Genomic DNA, 12,123 nt, shown 5'->3' with positions numbered 1-12,123 from the left:
ATGGACCGCAAAGGGTTAAGAAGGGTCATAATATTCCACTGTATATGCAAACACTTCTCCTTTGACATTATTTTATTTACTGCTACTAATAGGACTTTTGCATTGCACACGATACACCTCGTTCCAAGCCTCTCTGTCTCTGTTTGCCTTGTAACATTTCTGGCTAGGAGAGGTATCATTTACAGCATTAGCAAGCATCCAGTGAGACAGGTAAACATGGACATGCAGTACACTGAGGTTGGAAAAAAAGAGAGCAAAACCACTGAAAGGTTGACAGTGTGCTGAAAATGAAAATATCCTTGACAGTAAATAAATACATCTGTTCTGGAAGTTAGGCCTTGTTGAGTAGCCCTACTGAGTTGCCCAGCAGCATGAAGCCCATTGCTTACTACAGTACTTATCATAGTTTACTGTAGCTGGTCGTAATCTGAAGAGCAACACTCCTTTATGTGGGGTACATTTTAAAGTACTTTCCACATCATTACATTCATAGCTCTGAACTATCATTTTAAGCAGTTTGATGCCTTACTTTAACAAGCAAAGTTGCCTTTTAAAAATCAATCAAACAAACTACTGTAAATAAAAAGAATGTAAACTACAATGTGAAAGGCTGGAGGAGACGTGCATTAAACCCCAGATTACTTACTATTTGTGTCAAAGTGGTTTGCAGTGTGCAGGTGCAGTGATGATGCAGTACAGTCGGATAACGACCCAACACAGTTCAATGAAGCTTTATTGTTGCTTGAATAATAAGACTGGCTATACACAGCAATGTGTGAAGCCCAGTCAAAACCCACGAGGTTCAGTCCTGAAAATAATACTTATAATAAATAAACACACTTTAAACACATATACAATCACAATTCCAGTAGTGAGTGCTCCTAGTGCAAGTGGTGAATTAACGCAATTACGATGACAACAGTAGTGCAGTGTAGCCCGGGGTTTGGTGCTGGCTTTGTAGCGACAGCTGGTGGATAGTTTAGTCGTCTAACAAAGACAAACACAATAGTTAATAGACAGACATAACAACACTAAACACTCATGGTTAGTTTTCACTTGTACTCCTTTATGGGTCCTTTCGCAACCATAACAAAGGACCCTTTGCTCGTACCATTGCGCCCAAAGCCAGCTTCTTGCAGTGACAGAGCTGAAAAGTTTTTGTCTGAATCTTTGGCACCTGGATGTACTACAATACATTGAAGACATTCTCATGAATTCTTATGGACAACCTATAAATAATCCCAACAAAATGGGGAAAATTACTCATCGCTGCATTTCATCTCGGTTCACATGCATATAAAAACTGACCTCTCTTTAATTTGCAATTTGACATAACTGGAGTGCTCTACAGTGTTGAAATGATCATTTTCTCTTTGCTGATGTATTCATCCATTTTCAGTATTGTATTTAAAACAACTACAAACAGTAATTCCAATACCACAACAGCAAAGGAAAACCTAAGGAATGTAGGGACGACCTGGGCAATGCAGTGGAGGATGATCAACCTGTATTGAATGACTACTTTATGCAAGTTTTAACCAGGAAGGACATCAGCAACATGCCCCCCGACAAGACTAGGGGATAGTTCGCTAGCTTGTAAAATTTGCAGACGACACAAAACTTGGAAGTGTGTTGACACCATTTCAGCCACCTATTGGAGCCAGGAGCTGATTCAATACTGTTTTTTAAAAAAATGTTATTGCTGAATAACGAATATTAGAAAAATTGTGTATTACTCATACTCTGAAAAAAAATATCCAGACTCGTTACAAATACTTGTTTGTACTCATACTCAGGCACACCCCATATTTTAGTTTATTTCTTTACCATACTTGTAGTCTTGCTTGTCTACACAATTGTTTAATATTGTAGGTTGTTTGTACAGTAAGTCTATTCCAGGATGTATTTATTGACCAAAGGTGTTCTCATATAGATGCACCTGCAGTGTTTTGTTTCAGGCATGGTTCTCTGTGGCAATTATAAGGGTAGGGAAGTAATTCATTAAAATCACAATTCAAACAGACCCAAGGATGATTCTGCATAGGTGAAGATGGGGGAGAAAAATAGACTGACTGCCATAAAGATCCTTATCTCAGTCAAGTGTAGCATGTTCCAAGGGGGTCTTGAGTCGTACATTTTCAGCCATCCTTGAATCCTCCACCAGTACCGAGGCACACAGTAGGTTCATTCACAGACGTAAGGCAGGAACCTCCATCATGTCTTAAATAAATGTAGGATGTTATTGTATTGAGTGCTTTAGGTGTAGGAACTGCTTATGCACTGCACCCTGGTCCAAGAACAACCTGTCAGCGACGGGTTTGCCTGCATGCTCGGGCAGAGTGTGGCTCAGGACTGTCCTTTATGAAAGCCAAGGCAGTGGAAAGCCTGAGTAATCTGTGGAGCTGCATGGGTAAGCCCTCAAGAGCAGACACTGCAGCAGTGAAGCTTTCAAAAGAATAGGGCCCTTTGTTTCCTATACTTTACCTTTCCTTTCTTTTGAAATGATATGCACGTCAGTGTTCCAAAGTCGATTGATTATTAATTATGAGTCCATGTGGCCTATTGATAGAGCCTCGGCTACCCAGTATCTACCCACCTGTCAAGCAGATATGAGGGGCAGTTATCAGTAAGTGGAGCAACAAGGACACGCCTTAGTAGACAGAGAAACATCATCAGTAGTTAATGACATGTTTTGCCACTGGGTGTCACTGTTGTTTCATTTCTTCTATGACAATAGTTAGTCAGGCTCCCATACTGATCAGTCTCGCCTGCTTATCCCAAGGAAAGACTGAAATAGCACTTCAAATGGAAACAGAACTTACTCACAGTTTGTTAAAGAAAGAATGCCTGCTTAACTCCCAGCCTCTGACTGATCCTTGCTGTTTTTCCTGTTGTATATGTTTCTAGAAGGGGACTTGTCTGTCATTGGCAAACTGTTGCCTTAGCACATGCTGCACATCTTAAAAACAAAAAGAATGGTTAGTATCAATAGTGGCACTAACTTGAATTGACATTCACAACAAACTAATGGGATGGAAGCTGCATTCTTAATATATTTAAGCAGAGACATAATGCCCTGGATTTAGTGGAGTATGTCTTCTAATGGGGTCTGCTAGTTATAAAGGGTGACTGAATTTAGTCCATTTCAATTGTCATGGAACAAGCAGGGTTTAGTAGAGGAATTGAGGTGGCTCATTATGACCACTAACGGGCTTGCTGCACCTAGACATTGATTTTGCCCGTGTTGTGTACAGTATGTAATATAAATGATTCCACAGTTTAATACCACACACATCTCTATCTCTTGAATACTATATTCCCGAAGGGATTTTGAAGCTCACTTCAAAACCAGAAAGGTTGTGCCCCATTCTAAGCTATGGAATCCAGACTACTCAACCAAGTGCCTTTTGTAGTTACTTTTTCATGTCTATTGTTTTACAAGCATAATCATATTTTATTTCAACAGCTTTTCAGAGCAAGTACTTGTTTGGCAAGGCAGCGAGCCAGCGAGCATCCACATTGTTTATTCTCTTGTTTTAAATAGTCTCCTGCTTAAAACAAAGCAACCTAACAGGATAAACTGACCAATCACATCCAGCTCCACCAAGTGGAAACAAAAGACCCTAAACAGAAAGTTGAGTGAGCCCACTCTGCAGCGGGGTATTTCAGCGTCTCGGTGCCAGGCGTACGGTTCACTGTCCGGTCACCTCAATCTGTCGGTTTAGCACGTCTAAAGCTGCAATCAGCACCCTTGTTGTGTGCTGGGTCGTAGCTTGGCTCATTATTCCCTTCGGAAGGTCATGGCCTGGACTGTCAGACCGGAACTGCTCACTAATTAAGCCTCTTGTTTTGGCACTGGAAGTGTCATGTCTGCAGGACTTCCTACTGGGATCAATGGGGTTCATATTCACTTTTCATAAATGTAAAATTAAACAAAGCTAAGCTTTTTTTTTTTTTTTTTGAGGTCCCTGTGCCTGAAACATTTTTTATGATTGTTGTGAGGGTAGACCCTCGCTGTAATATTGAATTGACTGTTATTGTGATTATTATTGAGATAGAGCAGTGCTTCTCTCCCAAAACTGGGCAACTCTGCTTCCAGGGTGGAGCAGGTAATGACAATTTACCAAAGGCTGTAACTCTTGTAATTTGATTCCCCTCCTGGGTGTTTAACAGAAATGATATCACCGTATTTCTTGGAAAACAGTAAAAATCCCCGCAGGCAGTTACCAAACTGAAAGGCTTGTAATCTTGTAACACAAGGCTGTATTTTCAACCCCAGTGCTTTTAGTGGTTAGGCCAATGTATATGTTTCATTTAAAGGTGGGTTATTGGATTTTAGGCATGGCAGGGAAGAAAAACGTTTCGGAAGTGATTTGAAGTTTAATCAATACTGTGATGAGGCAGATATACTGTAGTACAAGGTAGTGCATCTTCATGGTCATCTGTTAGAATAGCTCCCAAAACACTTTGTACAGTAACAGGGACAGCATACTGCTCCTGGCTTCTCGCACACATAACTGCATCTGCAGGAAAGAGCTGGGTTTTGTTTACAGGGAATTGCAGCCAAGGATTGGATGGTTGGGGTTCCTTGGTGGGCGTGTCCACGTTAGAAAAGGGAGCAGCTGACACACCCCCAGGACTGATGAGTCAGAAGGTAAATTGGTTTTTGTGACAGAGAACAGAAGGAACAAAGGAACCACAGACCACCATATGTGGAACCGGGGTCATGGTTTTATTTATTAGCGATTAATTTAGGGGATATTACTGTATGTTTGTTTGTTTATTTACTTACTTATTACATTTATATGGCGCTTTCTATACAAAAGCATCGCAAAGCACTGTACAGTACATAGCAGAAAAAAATAAAAAATCACAGTACATTTGTATAGCATGTCACACATACAACTGCCACAATCAGACCATTTAAATGACAGTATACACATAATAATACAAAAGCAGCAATTTTAAAGTTACATTAAAACCCACTAAGATAAGTGCGTTTTTAGTCTTGACTTGAAAACTGTAATGGTCCCAGCTTCCCCGACAAACAAAGGCAGAGCATTTAATAATTTAGGAGCTCTACAAGAAAAAGCCTTACCGCCAGTGTTGCTTTTGTTGACCCTAGGAATAACCAGCAGACCCACATCCTGTGATCTCAGAGTGTGGTTTGGAAGATACGGGGTCAGTAACTCCTGCAAATAACTAGGTGCTAATCCATTCAGGGCCTTGTAAGTTAACAGCAAAATCTTAAAATCAATTCTATACTGCACAGGGAGCCAGTGTAAAGTGGCCAAAAAAGGGATAATATGTTAACTTGTCCTGGTTTTTAGTCCAGACTGAAACTTCTGTAATATACCATTAGGAGTTAGAACTGTTTGTAATTGTTTGTTTGTTTCCAACAACTCTCTCTAGAACCTTATCTAAGAATGGTAGGTTGGAGATTGGCCTATAGTTATTCAGGGCTTTAGGGTCCAAATTGTATTTCTTAAGCAATGCTTTACCACAGCTACCTTAAGTGCTGAGGGAACTATACCGGAGTAAAGTGAACCATTTATAATTTTTAAAATGTGGGTATTAATAACACCAAGAACATCTTTTAATAGTTTTGTAAGAATAGGATCAAGAGAGCATGTAGTAGCTCTCATATGTTGAACTAGCTCTGTCAGTTTCTGTAAGGTAATCAAAGAAAAAGCTCCAATAGTAGCCTTAGTAGGCATAGTTGGTAAAATTGTACTGGAGTCCTCCTTAATAGAAGGTGTCTGGAATCACATTTCTGATGTCTAGTATTTTATTTTTAAAGAAATGTAAGAATCATTGCAGCTGTGAGAAGAGCCAATGTCAAGGCTAGGACTATTAGGGGAAGTATTAATTAATTTTAAAAGACACTCTCTGAGTTTTGATTGGCGCTACAGTATCTAAGATACCAGTCAAGGTCGTGCTGTAGGTATTAACCCTTTGCGGTCCTATGTCGGACCAGGTCCGATATTACAATTTTCCCTTTCCGGTCCGATGTCGGACCCTGTCCGACATCATCAAAAAGATGTAAAACACAGGTCTCTAGTCGTTTTTTCTCCGGAAAAAGCCGAGAAAACCATTCAATGGCCGAGTGAGACCGATAGGAGCCAAGGGAAGCTGAAAAAAAGAGGCGGATCTGAGCAATACACATGGCCCCGGCACCACAGAGATAACACGGACATAAGCAAACAAGATAGCTGCTTCTGCATCCAGTGCTCAAAGAATATCACAGACATTTGCAGAGCTTTTTGAGATGTTTATAGTAATAAAATAATGACTTGGATCGCATTATTGAGGAGTTTGGTGATAAAACGAGTGATCAGGAGGTGATTTATTGGTATGCACGACTATGAAGAGGTATGTGAAAAATACAGCCAACAAGGGTTGGGGTGGAGCTGGAGATGAAGTACTGAGTGTCCTGTTGATATGCAGTGCCTGAGACACGCTGAATAAATGGGCCGCAAAGGGTTAACCAACTCATCTACTGATGAGGACTCAGAGTGGTAATGAGCTCAAGACATCAGAAAGCTTAACAACAGTTGAAAACTTAATTACCTGGGATTTAAATGTACGGTCCACAGTCTTTGTAGATACTGGCAGATTCACCTCAAAAAGAATGGCAAGATGATCAGAAATGGTAAGATCTGGGGTTATGATGTTCTTAACAGCTAAACCACAAGAAATTACCAGATCTAAAGTATGGCTATGATTATGCGTAGGATAATCGTGGCCATACTGTATACAATATTTGAGGTTCCTGGCGCGGGACCTCCCTATTTATTTATTAGTATAGCAATTCATTTAAGTGATATTACAGTATATTTGAGGGTGTGTTAGCATAGGTTCTTGGAGCGGGACCTCCCTATTTAGTGGGAACAGTGCTTGGATGCCTATAGGCAACTTTATTATATTAGCTGGGTTTTTTCTACTGTGTTTTATTTAGCATGTTTACTTTGTTTTACACTTGTGTGTACTGTTCTGCCAGTACTGTACTGTACCATTGTTGAGAGAGTCACATGCTTTGTTCTGCTCGCCCCCATCCAAGGTGATGCCATCGATGCTACCCTAGTGGCAGCAACTAGAGGTAAAGGAATGCAAGAAGAATATAAACTAGATCTGCTGTTTACTGTACAATGCTTGCATTCCTGTTTGTTGGCAGGGCTATCTTAGTGGCAGCAACTTGTAAATATAATCCTAAAGATTGTGGAATAAATCTTGGGCGCCTGTGTGGCGCTGCAACATCACTTCCTGTCTCTCCACTTCTAGGGCAGCAGTGTGGAGTAGTGGTTAGGGCTCTGGACTCTTGACCGGAGGGTCGTTGGTTCAATCCCAGATGAGGGACACTACTGCTGTACCCTTGAGCAAGGTACTTTACCTAGATTGCTCCAGTAAAAACCCAACTGTATAAATGGGTAATTGTATGTAAAAATAATGTGATATCTTGTAACAATTGTAAGTTGCCCTGGATAAGGGCATCTGCTAATAAATAAATAATAATAATAATAATAATAATAAATATGCCCACGACCCCCTTTTACACACCTATAAATCAACGCACACACACTTAAAAATGCATCACGTTCAAATCCCATCCCACCCATCACGCACATTCAGCAGCTTCATGCTGCTGAAGTCCTGCTTTCACTTCCAGGATCTGTCTTGCAGCTCACTTTTTGTGGAATTGTTGTTAAAGGTAGATATACCAACTACTGTCTCTTACTATTCTTTAAGAAGGCAGATTGCTCTACACTATTTGATACAGTGTACAAACTTCCCCACCCAGAACATACTGTATACATAAATATAATTCAGCAAAGGCTGGATATTGACTACCCACTGCAATACTGAATACCTTCATGATTCAAGGTATCTATGAAAAAGAACACCAGAAATGCCAGCAACATTGTTGGTCAGAAAAACAGAGTTGTTCTTTTGGGGCTGTTCTGATTTGAAGCAAGACCCTGGACGCAAACAAAGTTGAAGCCCATTGTTCCGGGGATATCAGGTGCTGACAATGTTTTGGAATATGTGGATTCTATTGTCTAATGCATGCCATTTTCCATTATCCTTGTTTTGTTAATGTGATTGCATATTACTGTAACACTAGAGGTAAAGGAATGCAAGAAGAATATAAACTAGATCTGCTGTTTACTGTACAATGCTTGCATTCCTGTTTGTTGGCAGGGCTATCTTAAATATGTATTATCCAACAATAATACAGCCTCCGTTGAATATAGCGCAGAGAGATCCAGAGGAGTGTGTCTTCATCTGGATCTGGTGATAACACTAGATTATCATTGTCCGAAGATAATTAAGAATGCTCTATTGTTAACTTTAATGCCCTGGGAATCAACACAGCCCCGATTAAGGCATTTAACAGCTCTTGGTTTATATATTTACAATGCATTGTTGGTCATACCATCAGACAGAACAGGAGATGTGGCAAGGTACAAATCCAATTTGAAGATAATGCACACAAATAATGCTGTGTGTTGAACATGGTTTCACCATGTTTATCTTTTTGAACCAGATGTTCAATTACTTGAATGCATGATGGCTGCTACAGTAGCAGTTACTGTAGTTTTCCAACCATTTCAGCCATGTGCCGTCACTAGAAGGCTGATTTAGAGTGCCCGAAAGTGGAGAGGGTTTACTGATACTACCAATGTCCCAACGATAATTTGTGCTGATGAGTCAAATAATAACTACTGTATCCTGTTGTGCTTTTGCAGTCATGTATTTATTGCAATTACATAATATAACTTGATTGCCACTTAACTCCTTTGGCTATTTATAAAGCGGTTGCTAAACCTGTGTTTTATGTTTAAGCAAATAGTGTGATGGAAACTGTAAAATACATTCTCATTAAGTGAAGCATTTTATCCAGCCAGTTGCCACTATGGAGATTGTGTTTTATTAATGGGTATTAACAAGCTTGATGAAGGGTCTTTTCACTATAAACACTGTCATGATTTGTTTGCACTAAATGTTATGAATGGTCTAAGAACTGGACTTTTTGAATATACACAAGACAAGATATTGATACGCCATAATAAACAGGGCCAACTGTATGTAATAATCTATAAATAATCCAAGCAACGCTTGATATTGGGGGATATTCGGTCTTACGTTTGATGTCAATTATTTGTTAACAAAGGCTGGAAACTACCGAGAGACAAACTGGAAGAGATGTTTTAAATCAGAATTGAATTAAAACAGGCCAGTGTGTTTGAAAAGCTTCGTGACCTAATGCAAGCAGATTGTAGATCTATAGTCAATAGTATACAGTACTACAGTACAAGCTATAGGAAAATCAATATCCAGTAGTAGAGGTTCTGTGGCTCTGCTGAGATGGCATGGAATGCTTTTGGTTCGTTTCTGAAAAAAACAAAACAAGTGACCCCCTTTACGTTATCTTGGGCCTGTGGGCTGCCCTGTATTTTTGGAATGTTTAGAAACCAAAGTTTCCAGCAGCCTTCACAGATTCCAAGGCTTGGTTAGACTGCAGAAATGTAAAGTATGCACTACACACTGCAGCGCTTCTTTGAATCTGGACACAGTACAGTATCTGGCCATGAATCAAAATCTATTGCCTCTGACCCAGAAATACTTACTGTCCACCTGCTCTTCTGCATCTCTCAAGCCATCGTGTTTTTACGTTGGATTTTGTGATGTTAATAAGTGAAACAAACAGAGAGACTAATTCACCCTTGGTGTAAAACGAATATGGAGTTGAACGGCGGCAGCATTCAGATCTGTCACTGTTAGGATCACTGTCACATGACGTTACTATAACATCATCCCTATTATTATTATTATTATTATTATTATTATTATTATTATTTATTTCTTAGCAGACACCCTTATCCAGGGCGACTTACAGTTGTAAACAAAAAATACATTTCAAGATTCACAGTACAAGTATTAATACAATTAAGAGCAAGATAAAATACAATGACTTCAGTTCTAGTAAGTACAAGTATATTACAAAATATGAATCAATATCAGAGCAGATAAGTGTCAGTTACATCAGGATATGATTAAATGCAAAATACTACAGATTGAATAAAACTTGTGGCAGATTAAAAAATAGGGAGCAGATAAGTGCAAGTAAAGTGCATTAAGGAAGAGCGATAAAGTGTCCAGAGGGAAAAGAGGAGTTCTGCAGGTGCTGTCTGAAGAGGTGAGTCTTGAGGAGGTGCCGGGAGGCGCTGGGCAGTCCTGACATCTGTAGGAAGGTGTCACAAAGATGGCTGCAGTGGGTGACGTCAGACCAGAAACAGGAAGTAACACACAGAGACTTGGGGTTTTGATGATCGCGCTCAGCATTTAATAATTAAACAGAACAGAAAATAAAAGGTTTGAACACAAAACACAGGACACGGCACTTACGCCAAAATAAATATATAAACAAAACTGACTAAACAGTAAACAGACAAACGAAACACGGTGAGTGAGACACTTCTTTTCTTCTTCTTCTTCTTCTTCTTCTTCTTCTATTCTTTTTACCTCCTCTCCCCATCCGTTCTCCACTCACCGAACACCCAACCCCGAGTGAGTGAAAACATGCTGCTTTTATGCAGTTGTACCGAGACTCGATTGCTAGTCAATCATTCAATTGGAATCTCGGTACAACTGCACGTGAATTAATTAAAGTGCACTTTCCCGTGTTCACATACTAATACTTTAAATGCATGTGATGTGATGTGCCATCCTCGTGCCTAAATACAAATATACAATTTAAATACTCGTGCTTCACACACCCATTTATATCCCGTGTACCAACTACAATACACCAACATTTACACACAACACATAACATATAAACAAACTACGCACAAGGGCATGGCCACATTGCCACAGAAGGTCATTCCACCACTGTGGGGCGAGGGTGGAGAAGGAGCGGCCTCTGGAGGCAGGGGAGCGTAGAGGAGGGACAGCCTGGCATACTTGCAACATCTGCCAATGTTTGATGCTATACAGCCATCCTTTTTAGATTTTTTTTTATTAGGAAATTATTCCACACATGTGACTTTGCTTTGCAGAATTTAAGTAGCTCAAAATCTCTGGGTGCTTCTGCCATATTTTCTTTTATGTTAGCACTGCTCGCGTTATGAGTACTCGCAGGAAGTGATTATCTCGCAAAATAATAGCTGACATTTTCCAGTTTAACCAAAAATACCGGTATTGTTGTTCAAATACCAATTATTGTATTGCCTGATGAATATCGCAATATACCGGTATATTGGTATTCTCACAAACCCCTACCAAGATGGTAGAAGTGGATTGCATTACGATTCTGAAGCAAAGGCGTTCACGACTTCAGGGTTTAACATGCTCAGGGGATTGAATTCCCAGCTGCACACCTAGCGGGACAGCATGTGCTTGTGCTTTCAAATCGACTTTGGGATTTAATCAGCCCTCACCACAGACTTTCAGGTGCAGTACTGTCTTAGCTGCCTAGGTGGCACTCTTGCATTTGGCAGTTTGTAACAATAACTGTGCTTGGACCTATAGAAATACATTTATTTGTATCAGAGCTTTTGTTTGATCTTTGCAGAGCCGCGTCTACATCAAAGAACAGCTTCAAGGAGGACTGACTCAGCGCCCCTTGGTACTGAAAGCTGATGAATAGTGCTGTGTGAGTGAACTGTGCCGTCTGGTACCATTCCCATGGGATTTAAGTGTGCAATGCTTGAATGTTAGCGCTTCCCTCTCAGTGCAATGGGCAAATGCACAGTAGAGGGTTCATGCAGGAGCCCTTACAGTATATTAACTCAGTGGGTTAATATGAGAGCTCATGCTTGCACCTGCTTTCTTTACAGTTGTGTGCTACTGTAGTTCAGTTTCGATAGTAATGGGAAAAATGCTTTCTTAAAATTGCCCTTTTTTCTGACTTAAAATGTTTTTCATTTGTCTTGTGCAGTAGCCTTGTAACTTTGCAATGTTGTGCATGCCTGTTCCTCTAACTGGATACTCTTGATATCTTCACATGACAAGTTATTCCTGGTGTTTTTATTTTAAATGAAATTATAATAGAGAAACGCTGGGATACTACCCCTGTAAGCTCTCTGTTGCATTACAGGATTAGACCCCACTTGGGTAAGC

General features: G+C 40.0%; 1 protein-coding gene across 4 annotated transcripts in view; it reads left to right on the top strand.

Moving 5' to 3' along the window:
- LOC117403614 (uncharacterized) overlaps window positions 1–12,123 on the top strand; it is a 94,922-nt gene that overhangs the window by 6,122 nt on the left and 76,677 nt on the right. The window contains exon 2 of one of the 4 annotated variants that reach the window (XM_058996730.1): window positions 11,576–11,656. The exons of the other annotated variants lie outside the window; for them this stretch is intronic. The gene's annotated coding sequence lies outside the window, so the exon portion shown is untranslated. The remainder of the gene's footprint in view (window positions 1–11,575; window positions 11,657–12,123) is intronic. 4 annotated transcript variants of the gene reach the window in all.

The sequence above is a fragment of the Acipenser ruthenus genome, chromosome 1, assembly GCF_902713425.1.
Source record: "Acipenser ruthenus chromosome 1, fAciRut3.2 maternal haplotype, whole genome shotgun sequence".
Classification (NCBI taxonomy): domain Eukaryota; kingdom Metazoa; phylum Chordata; class Actinopteri; order Acipenseriformes; family Acipenseridae; genus Acipenser; species Acipenser ruthenus.
Note: the sequence above shows the minus strand (reverse complement) of the source record. Positions and strands in the feature narration are given on the sequence as shown.